Below are 13087 nucleotides of genomic sequence, written 5' to 3' on the forward strand. Positions count from 1 at the left end.
AGAATATTTTTTCCCATTCAAACCTACTGCTTCGGCCATGCCGCATACCACAATAAGCAAATTACAGTACACATTTCTCCTTGCTGATGACCAGGCCCACTGCCCAGACACCAATGTTATATCACTGTTTGTATACCTACATTTTCGCACTTACAAAGAAATTAAACACAGGACATATTTGCAAAATCATGCTTTCAAGTTCTTGCTGACCCCCCTTGTGCGTATTTGCTGCAATCCAATCCAGCACTTCAACCTGTACCCACGAGCAGATTTTCTTTTCCCATTCAAACCTACCCCAGTTTTGAAAAACTTTAGCACATAGCCTTGTCCCTGGTGGCCATGCCCACTTTAACCCCATTGCTGGTCCCTCATGCTCATTGTCAGTCATGCCCACGGCCTCAGGCTATGCTTCAGTCTCCAAAGGTATATCACTAGTTTTTGTACCTAGATTATGACAATTTTCACACAAAAAAAACATGGACACATTTGCAAAACCATGCTTTCAGGTCCTTTGTCAAAATGTACATACCTAAAATAGTCATATAACTTAGTACCCACTTGACAAAATCCATTCAGACTTTGCACAAACATTCAAGGTTGGGTCTATAATCTTTTGGAAAACATTTGTCCACATTCGTGAAACAGCAACAAAGTTACAAGCCATCTAAAAATGTTGAGACCCCCCTATAATTGTGCCCCCTCCTGACAAAATCCCACCCAACTTTGCAAAAACATTAATATCTAGGTCTAACATCTTTATGCAAACTTTCGTGTAGATTCGCCAAATTGCATCACATTTATAAACCATTAAAATATGCTGGGACCCCCCTCTAATTTTGTTCCCTCTTGGCAAAACAGCAACAAACATTGCAGAGTCAGGTCTGGAATGGAATTCCAGAATTTCATGCAGTTTCATAGAGTGGCTCCAAAGTTATGAGACATCCAAAAACTGCTTTTCACACACCCTGTAATGCAGAAATAGGCATAGATGTCTGCGAACATCACAGCAGTGCCTGGACACCCGGACTGTTCGTGGAGGCCAGAGTTGAAAAAACTCTACTTTTTTGGCCTTTTTAAGGCCATATCCCTTTCCATCTTCCTCACCTCTTACTTCCCCAGAGATTGTTTCATTACTTTGACAAGTACAATGTTGTGTTGTTTAATATGTTTTCACCACTGTGTTCACGGACAATTGCTGTCCGAGTATCCAACATGGCGGGCGTTTCCAAAAAACTGACACACCTCAAACTTTTCACCATCGAATCAGCGGACGTGTCCGATGTCCGCAAACGTCATGTTGACCTCTGGACCTGTCGGAGGCCGGTCCGCTGAGCGAACTGGGAAGTGGGACCGGACCCAGATATTACTAATATTGTCTTACCTACTTTTTGGCTGCTTAAAAAAAAAAACTGGACGGATTTACACCAAATTTACAAAAGCATGCTTTCAGGACTAAGCTACCGCTCCTGCCACAAATCTGGTGAAAAGTCATCCAGCTGTTTGGGCTGTAGGCATGAACAACATTTATTTTTCCATTGCGTCTATGGGAAAAACGGTTCCATGTATTAATATCCCCATGTAAAAATAATGGCATGCAAGAATATCACCATATTTTTGCGGCATTATTAAGCAATGGAACCTGCAGGGGACATTCATGCAACCCCCATAATTTTTTTATGTGGGGAACACCCCCACAAACCCCGGTCCCAATAACCCTGGATCTAAAATGATCTTTTAGATCCAGCATTGTACCCACAAACCTCAAAGAATCTTGGGTACTGCCTGTCTTAAAAAAACAGACCCTTGACCCAGCTATCCCTACCAACTACAGGCCCATTACCACAGTCCCATTTCTCCTTAAAATTATCGACAGAGTAGCATACCTCCAGATCCAAAAATATTTAGAGTCCAACTAACTACTAGGATCATGCCAATCTGGATTCAGACCATTACATGGCACTGAAATGGCCCTAATTGACCTTAAGACACAAATCGACGAGTTGAAGGATAAAGGTAAAACAGCTATGCTCCTCCTCCTTGACTAATCGGCGGCCTTTGACCTGGTGGAGCAGGCAGTGTTATGCAACCTCCTAGCATCTGCCGCCTATTTCTCAAGTGAAGCTATAGCCTGGGTACAATCCTTCCTAGCCAACCGTACGATGAGAGTGTTCTCCCCCTTAGCTTCAGCGGACCCAATACAAATCACCTGTGGTGTCCCACAAGGTTCATGTGTCTCCCCACAATGTACAACATCTTCACTAAGCCACTCTTCGACAAACTTGACAGACTCGGGGTGACTTATACTAATTATGCGGATGATACGCAGATCCTCGTACCCCTATCTGGCAACTTCGTCGAAGACACAGCTCTAGTAAACAAGATTTACCTCCTCATTCAGGCATGGATGGCCTCCCACGGCCTCTGCCTGAATGACGACAAAACAGAGATACTGATCCTGGGTTCCTACTCTAACCTCAAAAAACTCAGCCCTAATTATCTCGCCTTCAACATAGATGGCAATATAATCAAAGTGACAACCGAGGTAAAAATACTTGGTTTCTACCTCGATTCCACATCTCTCAAAAAAACAAGTTAATTCCCTCGCTTCATCCACGGCTTACACCTGCAAATTAATCAGGGCCTGCAGACTCTACCTTTCCAAAACTAACTGTATCACTCTAGCCAATGCCCTAGTAATGTCTAAATTGGACTACTGTAATGCCCTATATGCGGGCGCCAGTAAAATTGTCATAAACAAAATGCAAATACTGCAGAATAATGCTCTTAGAGCAGCCTTGGACATACCCCGCAGAGCACACATCTCCAACATTAGGAAAGACCATCATTGGTTAAACATCAGTGACAGAGTTCTCCTCAAGACACTATCTCTCACCCACAAAGGACTGAACAACACCGCGCCCCCATACATCTCGGCAAGACTGACCAGAAAATCCTCTACTCACCACACTAGAGCTTCTAACCACTTCCTACTCGAAACGCCCAGATTCAGACTAACAAATGTTGGTGGAGCAAGCTTCCCTGTCAGAGCTGCCCGTGCCTGGAATGCACTCCCCACTGCACTGAGAGCTAATCTACCCTACTCTAGATTTAGATGCAATGTGAAAAGTTAGCTCTGGACCAATGACGACCAATCAAACTGATCCCCTGCTCTAGGCCCGATCAACCACTGTAAATAATGACCACGCTACTTCTGAAACCGGACCATAGACTATCTCATTGCCCCTTGTGATGTGAGATACCTACATTTTGCATCTCGTGTATATTTGTATTGTAAAAACGTCAATAACACATTTAATACATTTTCTGTATGTACCCTCTGTATGTAACCTAAGCTTAAGTATTCTTGCAACGGCTGCGCCCAGCTACCCCTGGGTTTGGAGCGCCTTATCAAATGATAAACTAAACTAAACTAAAACCCCATAAATGATCCCCACTTATAATATCGCCTATGGCCTTACTCCACGACCATATATATGGTAATATTATTGGTGGGGATAATATTACTTGATACTGGGAAAAACCACAAGTTTTGGGACCCCCCATATAACTTTGCCCCCCCTACATGAAACCTCCCCAAACTTCGCAGAATACTTTTTTGCTAAGGGTTGTGAGAATTCATTACGGGGGGGAAGGGGAGGGGCAAAGTTATAAGCCTCCCAAAAAGTGCTCTTACTATGGTTTGAGCAACTTAACCATAACTATGCACCGCTACCGCAGGCCGTGTATTATATATATATATATATATATATATATATATATATATATATATATATATGTATATGTATATATATATATGAAACTCAATTGGATTTTGTAAACACCAGTCATTCCATCAATCAGATTATTATATGTCTATATATATATATATATATATATATATATATATATATATATATATATAGGTCAGTCTAATTTCTAAACAACACAATCTAACTTTATAATTACATTGCTGGTTATCTGTCAGATATAGGTCATACTTTCACTACACATGTTCATTATAACTCACTTAACATTTATCTTCGCAAAATAATATTGGTATCAGTGACATGACACACAGAGTTTGCTTTTGCTATGTATATCCCACTAGCAATATGTTCCCATGTTCAATGCGGTGTGGTTGCTTACTAGCCGATGAATGTAAATGGAATACTATCAATTTAGAATGCAATCTTATGTCTCTCTGAAAGGACATCAACTATGCCACCCAGTCACCCAGTCACCTTGAATGTTTTGGATGCATTTAGTTCAGGGTCCTCTCACTTCAATACAAGAACATTAGTTAAGTTGTATTGTTCATTTGATTGTATTAATTGGTCATTTGTATTTTGTGAATGGAAAAGCTATACTACTCTTGTCAGTTTCCAGGTAGCATCAGCCTGCTGTTTGATCTCCCAGCATTAATCTTGGAAGCCCCAACGCTGCAGTGCGCTCGCTTCCTGGCGGAGGCGGAGCGCGGTCACGATCACGTGACTGATCACGTGACTCATTCCGGGCTCTTATTCGAGGGCAATCCGCCCGAGCGGTGTGGATACTGGTGACTCAAAAATTGTGATTTCTACCTACTTGCAGCCTGCTGTTTGATCTCCCAGCATTAATCTTGGAAGCCCCAACGCTGCAGTGAGCTCGCTTCCTGGAGGAGGCGGAGCGCAGTCACGATCACGTGACTCATTCTGGGCTCTTATTCGAGGGCAATCCACCCTCGCGGCGTTAAGCCCGCTGCGGGGACAAGGGTGCTGCTATTTGGGCTGTTTGGCTTTTTGGCTGGGCACAAAAAAGATACTGGAAACTCCCTGCGGAAGTCACGTGCAGGTGGGTCACTTATTTTAAAAAATCATCTGTACATCTGTGGGATATCCCAAAGCTAAACAAGTCATATGACCAAAGGATAAAAAAAAAATCGCTAGGATCACCCCGGATATGCAAGCTAACATCACCAGTTGTGTTGTGTTTTTTTTTAAAAATTTTTATTTGGGATAGGGAGACTGTTGGAGCTTGACCCCTTTGATCCCACCCTGTGAATCGATCAAAATTTATATTTAAAGCCCTAAGGAAAGGGAGACTGCTGGGGTTCGACCCTTTTGATCCCGAACACTGCAAACAACTGACATAACCAGACAACATTAGGGGACAAGATACTTACAGCCCCATTTGAAGGTTAGATATCAGTGTTCCAAACTAATACACATATGATCTCCAAATACCTAATGGCAGAAGTAGTGCTATCAACTAGATTGGGTGACCACCCTCTACCAAACAACCACATAGATGATTTAATATTATCCAAAGACAAGGATAACGAATCAGTGCTAGTTAAGGAAAGCATGACTCCGAATTACGGAACAAAAGATTATAATCAAGGAGCAGTACTCGGTCCGTTCATGATAGAGGTTAAGATCGGCAATCAAACAGGGAAGGAGCCGCTACAGGAAGACATACAATTAAACTCAGAGAGCAATGAGGTCAACCCAAACATGAACAATTTCATATACCATTAACTTGACAATATGATTGAAACGGACGAATCACCTCAGCCTCAGAAAAGTTCAGCTGATGCAAAGCAGTCTAAGGAAACTCTGGCCCTTATGGCAAATGAAACATCCAACAACAATGAGTATGACTTAGAAGCTACAAGGGAAACTGACCTTTCAAAGGAAGATGTGTCAGAGAAGCCATCACCTGTACTAGAGATAAGATCAAAAACAGTAGAAAAAAATATTCCTAAGGCAAAGGATTTAATTCAACTATCTGAGGTTATTCCCGGGTTAGAACCCAATACTACGGTGGAAGATTTAGCAAAAACAGCGAAAGGAACCTTTAACGGAACGAAAGGTAAAACAATAACCCCCAAACCAATTAGAATGGACTTTATAAGATATACAGACCTAGAAAAAAAAATATGGAAACCCAGGACCCTATCCCCAGGGGATGCTCAAGACAGAAATAATCATTTTTTTGGGAAACAATCCCTACTAAATTGGGCGACAGGCATTTCTGGGAATGTACCCAAAAGGAAACCAACTCATAAAAACACCACAGCAAACGAAATCCCTGACGCTGTTATGCTGGAAAACTCAATCTTAATAGATAAAGAGCCACAAACTGTAGAGACGGCCGTTCAAACCATGAAAGGGGAAACCAAAAACCAGTTAATTCAAACAGAAAATGACCAAGACTCAAACTTGAACACGCTATCATCAACGATAGAAGCACCTCAGAAAGAGAGGGAGATCACCAACAAACCTAAGATAGGGGGAGAAAAGTGTGAAAAGGATGACTTCCTGATGATTACAACAATGGCAGCGATCCTGGACCCTTACATGAAACTACACGAAGATGCTACGGATACTCTGAAGGACCACACTACATTGCTAGCAATGGTTCATTCTAAGACAATCTTCATTGAAGGATTCATATCGGCCATCCAAAAAAATATGCAAAATGTTGAGCAAAGAATCTCCGATATGTTACACACCATCCTAGAACCAATTATGAAAGAGAAGGAAAACCGATGGAAAGATCCTAGGAGAGACTCTCTAGGTGGTTCGGACTGCTCCGTTTTTCAATCAAAAGAATTAGCAAAACTGCAACCACAAATAGAAGAAAACGCAAATGAAGAGCATTTGAAAGAACGTACTGGAAATACGATTGAAAAAGGGACCTTAGAAGAGCTAAGTAATCAGGTCGAATGTCCAATCCCAACTCCGAGGAAAGGAGAAACAACTACAGATACAATGAACACAATAAAGGAAAGGAAAAAAATAAAGAAAATAATGAACTGGTGCCAAATACCTCAAAAATCTCTGCGGAAAACGAAACTCAAAGAGGAGCCACGGCGACCAACGATCAGAAAGCAAAACAGATCACAAAAAAAGGACAACACACACCTCAAAAAACCTTAGACCTTTCGCAGCATGAAAAAGATATTGAGGTATCAAAAATAGATAAGCAGAATTCAAAATTATGCGAAATCTTTAAAAAAAAGGACCTAAAACAGATGGAAGGTATCACTGCGTCGCAACGTAGGGAGCAAATCGCTACGAATGATAAGAAAGCGAAATCTACTCAACCATTACAGATACTTAAAAAAACAAAAAATCAACCGCCGCGGAGGGTATGTAAATCAAATAAAAGCAAATCATTTTTCAAATGTCTGAGCACACCAAAGGAAGCAGCAACTACTGTGGTAATTCGAAACATTGGTAGTCATACGCAAACAAGTATGAGTCTAAATAACAATGAAGCAGCAGAAACAGATGAATCCGATCAGGAGTTAATGGATATGTCCACTTACTCCATCTCGGATGACAACGTCCCAACTGATAGTGACTCAGAAGAAGAGGAAATTGAAATAACTGATGAACAAGTACAGACGGAACGAGAAAGGGGAGTCAAACCAATGTTGGATGACAAGAGGATAATTGGGGAAAACGCAAACAAAGCTGAAACAACAAAAAAGGAAAATAATACAGTCAAGTCCGAAACTGTAAGTAAGAAAAAATTAAAGACAACAATGACGGGAAGCTCAAATATACCAATTAAAAGTCCAACAAGAAACCTAGAAAACCAAAATATAAACCGTCCCATACCTATTTTGGAATTCAAGGAATACAACACAGAAGAAAGTGAGCAGATCAGTGGAACTGATGATTTCCGGACTAGTCCCTTGAGACTGCCGAAACGCAGATTAAACCCGGAAAAAAAGGGCAGAGGTCTTCTTTTGGAAAGACTAGTACACACAGACGACGGTCTTATTCTAAACCGGGCAAATGTCCTAAGGTTGTTCCACCATATACCAGCCTTGAGATTAATCAGCTCTAGTGATATAACCCTGATAGAATTTCCTGACAAAAGGTATATGGATAGTATTCGGGTTTCCACATGCTCCCAGGTGATTCACCAGCTATTACTATCCGAAGAGAGGACCATAAGAAAGAAGGGGTTCAAGATAATCGAAAAAAAAACAATAAAGAAACAGAACTAGAGGTACCGGATCAAGAAACTATCTCAAAGAAAGCTCGATTTCAAGAGGCGTACGATACGCATAAAAAAGCCATGGAACAATCGCAGGTTACCCAACTTCAAGACGGAGAACAGGAGAGATGGGTATGGTTGGCCAACCTAGCAGCAGGAAAAATGAAGACACTATAGAGCCGGAAAGTAACACAAAAGGAAACATGGACCCTTATTTCCTGGAATACAAGGGGATTCAACCACCTTCTAACAAAAAATGAATTTGAAAAAGAAATGCCAGATGTACTATGCCTGCAGGAAACGTGGTTGAGACTCCCCTGATTGAAGGCTATTCAGTAAATATAAACCCAGCAAAAAAAGGAGAAAAAGGAAGACCAATGGCGGGTTTGCTGATAGCGATAAAAAGAGAACTAAACTGGAATGTGATTCCATTCTTGGAACTTGACTCCATATATTCAAATCTTAGTGCTGGAAACATTGTCGCCCCTAGACGATCAACACCACCAGCACGTTGTGCTGATGAATATATACTGGGTGCCAGGAGCTAAAGGAAACAAATCCCTTCCAAGGGACGTAGCAGAGGCAATTGATGATCTGAAAGCTAAATGGCATGACCCATGGATAATATTGGTGGGCGACCTTAATTGCACTTGTCTGGACGAAAACAATAAAGTACTCGAAGACGTACCGAAAATGGCCACAACCAAACACAAAAGAGGGGTCAATTGGAGATCCATGTTACAATCTAGAGATTGCACAATCCTAAATGGAGTCATGTTAGGCGACATCCCAGGGAAACCGACGTGGCGAGGGCTGAAATCCAAAGCCATCTTAGATTACGTGACAGTTTCAACTAATATGTCAATGTTTATTCAAAAACTTGAGGTGCAACCGACCAAGGCTAGTGACCATAATGCTATCAAACTTACTTGTTCTAGTTTTCTTCCTAAGAACTTAAAGGAAATATATCCATTCAAGATAGAAATCAACACTGGGAGAACTCGAGTTAAAATGAATCCAGCAAAATTACCTGCGATGAATGATAATTTGACATCCACCCTAAATGATTTGTATCTGCAGCTACCTCTGCAAACCATCGATTATGTTCCTCTGCTAAAAATCTTCCATATTAGAATTAAACCCGGCACTACAAAACCAATAATGTCACATCGACATATATTCGATCAAGCCGTGGCTGATAAAAATAAGACTGAGGAAACAGCTAAAATCACTGAAAGTCTTGAATGAGGTAAATAAAACTGATAAAGTACGAGAAATAAAACAAACCTTTAGAAATTGGAGAAAGTTGCACAAAAAAACAATGCTAAACCACGACTCCCGGGCAATGTTAAGAACGACATGTGAGAGAAATACAGCAGAGACGTGGGCCTTAATAAATAACAAAGAGTCTTTGCAAGATGCCATAATAACAAATCCAGTCACAGAGAAACAATGGGAATTATAATACAAACAACAACAGCCAGTTCTAAAATCTCTTATAAATGATTGGATTATACCAAAATGGGATGAAAGTTTGCTGACCATAGACAGTGAGATATTAGAAGACATGATTAAAAAGCTAAAGAACTCTAGAGCACCGGGGCCAGACGGCCTGACTAATGAAGGTCTGAAAAAGGACCCAGCGGAATGGGCTAAAATCCTACACCAACTGTTCAAATATATCTTGGTTTTGGGGAAACTACCGATTTCGTGGAAAACAAGTATTGTGGTGCCAATCTTTAAAAAGGGCCTAGGAACAGTCCCAGAAAATTACAGGCCAATTGCCCTTCTGGATGTGGCTGGAAAAATCTTTGCCTCAATTCTTTTAAAATCTTTGACAAATTGGGCAACAAAAACAGGCCGTAAGGACGAATGGCAATCTGGGTTCGTAAAAGGACAAGGCACTCCATTAAACATCTTTATTCTAAATCTGTTGAAAGCTCGAACCCTGACCAACAAAGAGGCGAAATTCTATATAGCTTTTGTTGACTTATCAAAGGCTTTTGATGCAGTTGATCGCGAGAGGTTTTGGAGGAAATTAAAAAAATGGAATTGCCCAGAAATTCTACTTTACAACATAAAGGAATTACACTCGAACACCTCAATTAAAGTGAAACTAAATAAAGCCGGCCTGTTATCGGACACAATTCCTACGACCATTGGGCTTAAGCAAGGATGCCCCTTGGCTCCAGAATTATATAAACTATATTCCTCAGATATGGAAAAAGCCTTTGTAGATATAAGATCCTTTCCAGCAAAACTTGCTAATATAGCAATTGGTCAATTGATCTATGCTGACGACATAGTTTTAATCGATCAGACTCCTATAGGACTTCAACATCAACTAAAAGCATTAGAAACATATGTAGCCAAAAACAAAATTACCATCAATCCTGAAAAATCTAGGATCTTGACGCTCTCTAATAACAAAAAGAAGAAAAAAATAAACTCACCCCAATGGTATCTATCCAATAAAAAGATAACGGAAGTGACAGCTATTACGTACCTGGGGGTTTGTATCAACACCAACAGATACGAAGCCCCGAGATGTCAGGACCTAAAAAACAAACTTGGAAACCTAATAGGCCAAGCTAAGATTCTACTGGCGCGATTTTGTAGATTCTCCATGAAACCACTGATAAACTTCTATCGCGCAAAAGTAGTGGAAATCCTAACCTATGGATCAGAAACCTCACTCTTATTGGACAACAAAATATGGTCACGTCTAGAAGGCAAGTTCTGGAGATCTATTTTGGGTTTGCCAAAATCTTTCCCAATTCAATTAATTAGAAGAGAGCTGGCACTATCCTCTCTGAAAGTCATTGTGGAGTGGAAGATATTGTCTTTTTACAGAAGATGTCTAGAACCGGCAACAAAAGGGGGCTTTGCGGCCATAAAAAAAGCAATGGAAGAGAGGTCGGAACCAATATTGACTGAATGGGCCAAAATATGCCAGATGATCCTTCTTAATTTAAATGAAACGGAAGAATCCTTCTTCAACAATCCAGATCACGTGAAAAAAAAATGTACACTAGAGATTGGATTGATACATTGGATGAGCTCACTAAATATCGAGGCTATGAAGAATTCTGGGCACTCCCGCGAAAACTGAATATACTACCCAAAGACCTAGCCCTTTTCCCTAATTGGTTCTTGAGGCAAGACTTCTTAAAGCTGCGTTTGAATCTTTGGCCAAGTAGAACCAATCATTATAGAAAAAGAGAGAGAGATGAACCAAAGAACTGTAGATTATGTAAAAATGTATTAAAAGTTGAATCATTGAAACATCTGCTGCTGGAATGCCCCACTGTGAGAGGTGAACGACAGACGTACTTAGGTCATATCTGGCAGGAATACAGATTCAAGGACATTGAACTTTGGTGGTCATACCTACTGAAAGGAGATAAGATCTCAAACAATCTTGCGGTCATAAAATTTATCCAGTTCATCTTTGAAAAAATTGAGGGACTAGACGAACCTCTTGGAACAGTGAAAAGGACCTGAAATCAAGCAGACTTTTGCGGTGTCAAACACTAAGCAACATACAAGAAAAGAAAGAGAAAGGGAATATGAAACAGGCATTTTTATAAAGTTTATAAATATTTTAGCATATCTGTAAAACAGAAGTTTGGGAAAATGCTATTCTTGTTGTTTTGGGTTATTTTTATTCAATTATTCTTGATTTTTAAAATGTTCTTTAAGTTTTCTTTAACGATTGAATTAACTCTCGTCTTGATTTTGTATAGTTGAACTTGCTTTTTTCCACTCTCTTTTATGACATTTTCTTCTCTTGTATGTTGTAGTCTGCTCCTTGTTTGGTAAAAATAGCTAAAGGTTTTCTTGTGTAAACCAAAGAGCTACAATAAAAAAAAATACCACTTTTCATCATACTCTGTCTATTTAAATATCTATAACTTTCACAGGTTTTGATTTATGCATTTTCTGTCAGACTATGAAGTGTGTGAATCGGTTCATAGATCCACTTGTAGATTTACCTGTGAGAAAATGCAGGATTCTGTTTATTTGGCTATACTTTACAAATGCCGCACTCTCGGTGATGGGACATGCTCTGTGTTTTACACTGCTTAGAGAGCACAGAGACATGCAAAAAAACGATACTTTCTATAATAAGATAGAATTCAATTACATTTAAATAATATAATAAGAAATCACTGTTGCATTTCACACTAAAACATAAAATATTCTATATGAATGAGCCCCTCTCCCAAGAGGCATTGCATTGCCTCCCCATTCGACCACCCCTGGGACTTAGCAGAGCAATGTTTCTAGTATGCCTACAGTTGGGAATTTTCATACTTTTAAATAATTCTTTAAGGCACAGAACCAGCCAGGGTCCTCAAGTGTTTCTGGGCAATCCCAGGTGGGTGTGCCCCATCTGCTTTCATTTTCCTTCTATGAACCCAGGTCTACCTCGGGTAAAATCTGCTTCAGGCTTGCTCATGGATAAGGCCCTTTTCACCTCCAGATATTATCCAAGATCAGCACTCATCCATTTGGAACAGAGATTCCTCTTTTTGAGGGCTTTCAACATACTAGCTCCCTTCATCCTTTACATGTTTCTACCTATATAATGGGTAATATGTCCACCCTATGTCATTTGATTGGTGGAATCATCCTATTGCTTTGCCTAACACCCTCACACCCCTTAATTTTAAAAGGTTGATCCTATTTCTGAACATGGGACAGCATGCGATCTGAACACTTTGGGAAACTTGAGGTCACAATCATATTTCTTGCATATCTCATCTTAGCAACATGGCACATTGTTAAAATATCTATTTTCACACACATTCAGGGACATGCAATATGATTGTTTGAAATTAAACATGGCTTAGCTATTAATATGTATACTTGTATTCATTTTTTATAAATCTACAGCTATTGTGTTTAGACTCATGTGTCATGCCGCCGGCGTCTAGTCGCCGGTGGGGGCTATGGAACGCCTGGCGTTGGCGGCGCCATTAGGTCGTCCATGGTTTTCCTGTCCATTTCCGGGTTTGCCCGCTCTAGTCTTTCTCTCTCTTCTTGGTTTCGCTACTTAAGCACCGCCCACTTCCGGGTTCGGTGCGTTGCA

At 40.4% G+C, this 13087-nt stretch overlaps 1 protein-coding gene across 1 annotated transcript in view; it reads right to left on the reverse strand.

Moving 5' to 3' along the window:
* SLC24A3 (solute carrier family 24 member 3) overlaps positions 1 to 13087 on the reverse strand; it is a 1254778-nt gene that overhangs the window by 357190 nt on the left and 884501 nt on the right. The window lies entirely within an intron of this gene.

This window comes from Ambystoma mexicanum, chromosome 4q, assembly GCF_040938575.1.
Source record: "Ambystoma mexicanum isolate Mex_15411 chromosome 4q, UKY_AmexF1_1, whole genome shotgun sequence".
Taxonomy (NCBI): Eukaryota; Metazoa; Chordata; class Amphibia; order Caudata; family Ambystomatidae; genus Ambystoma; species Ambystoma mexicanum.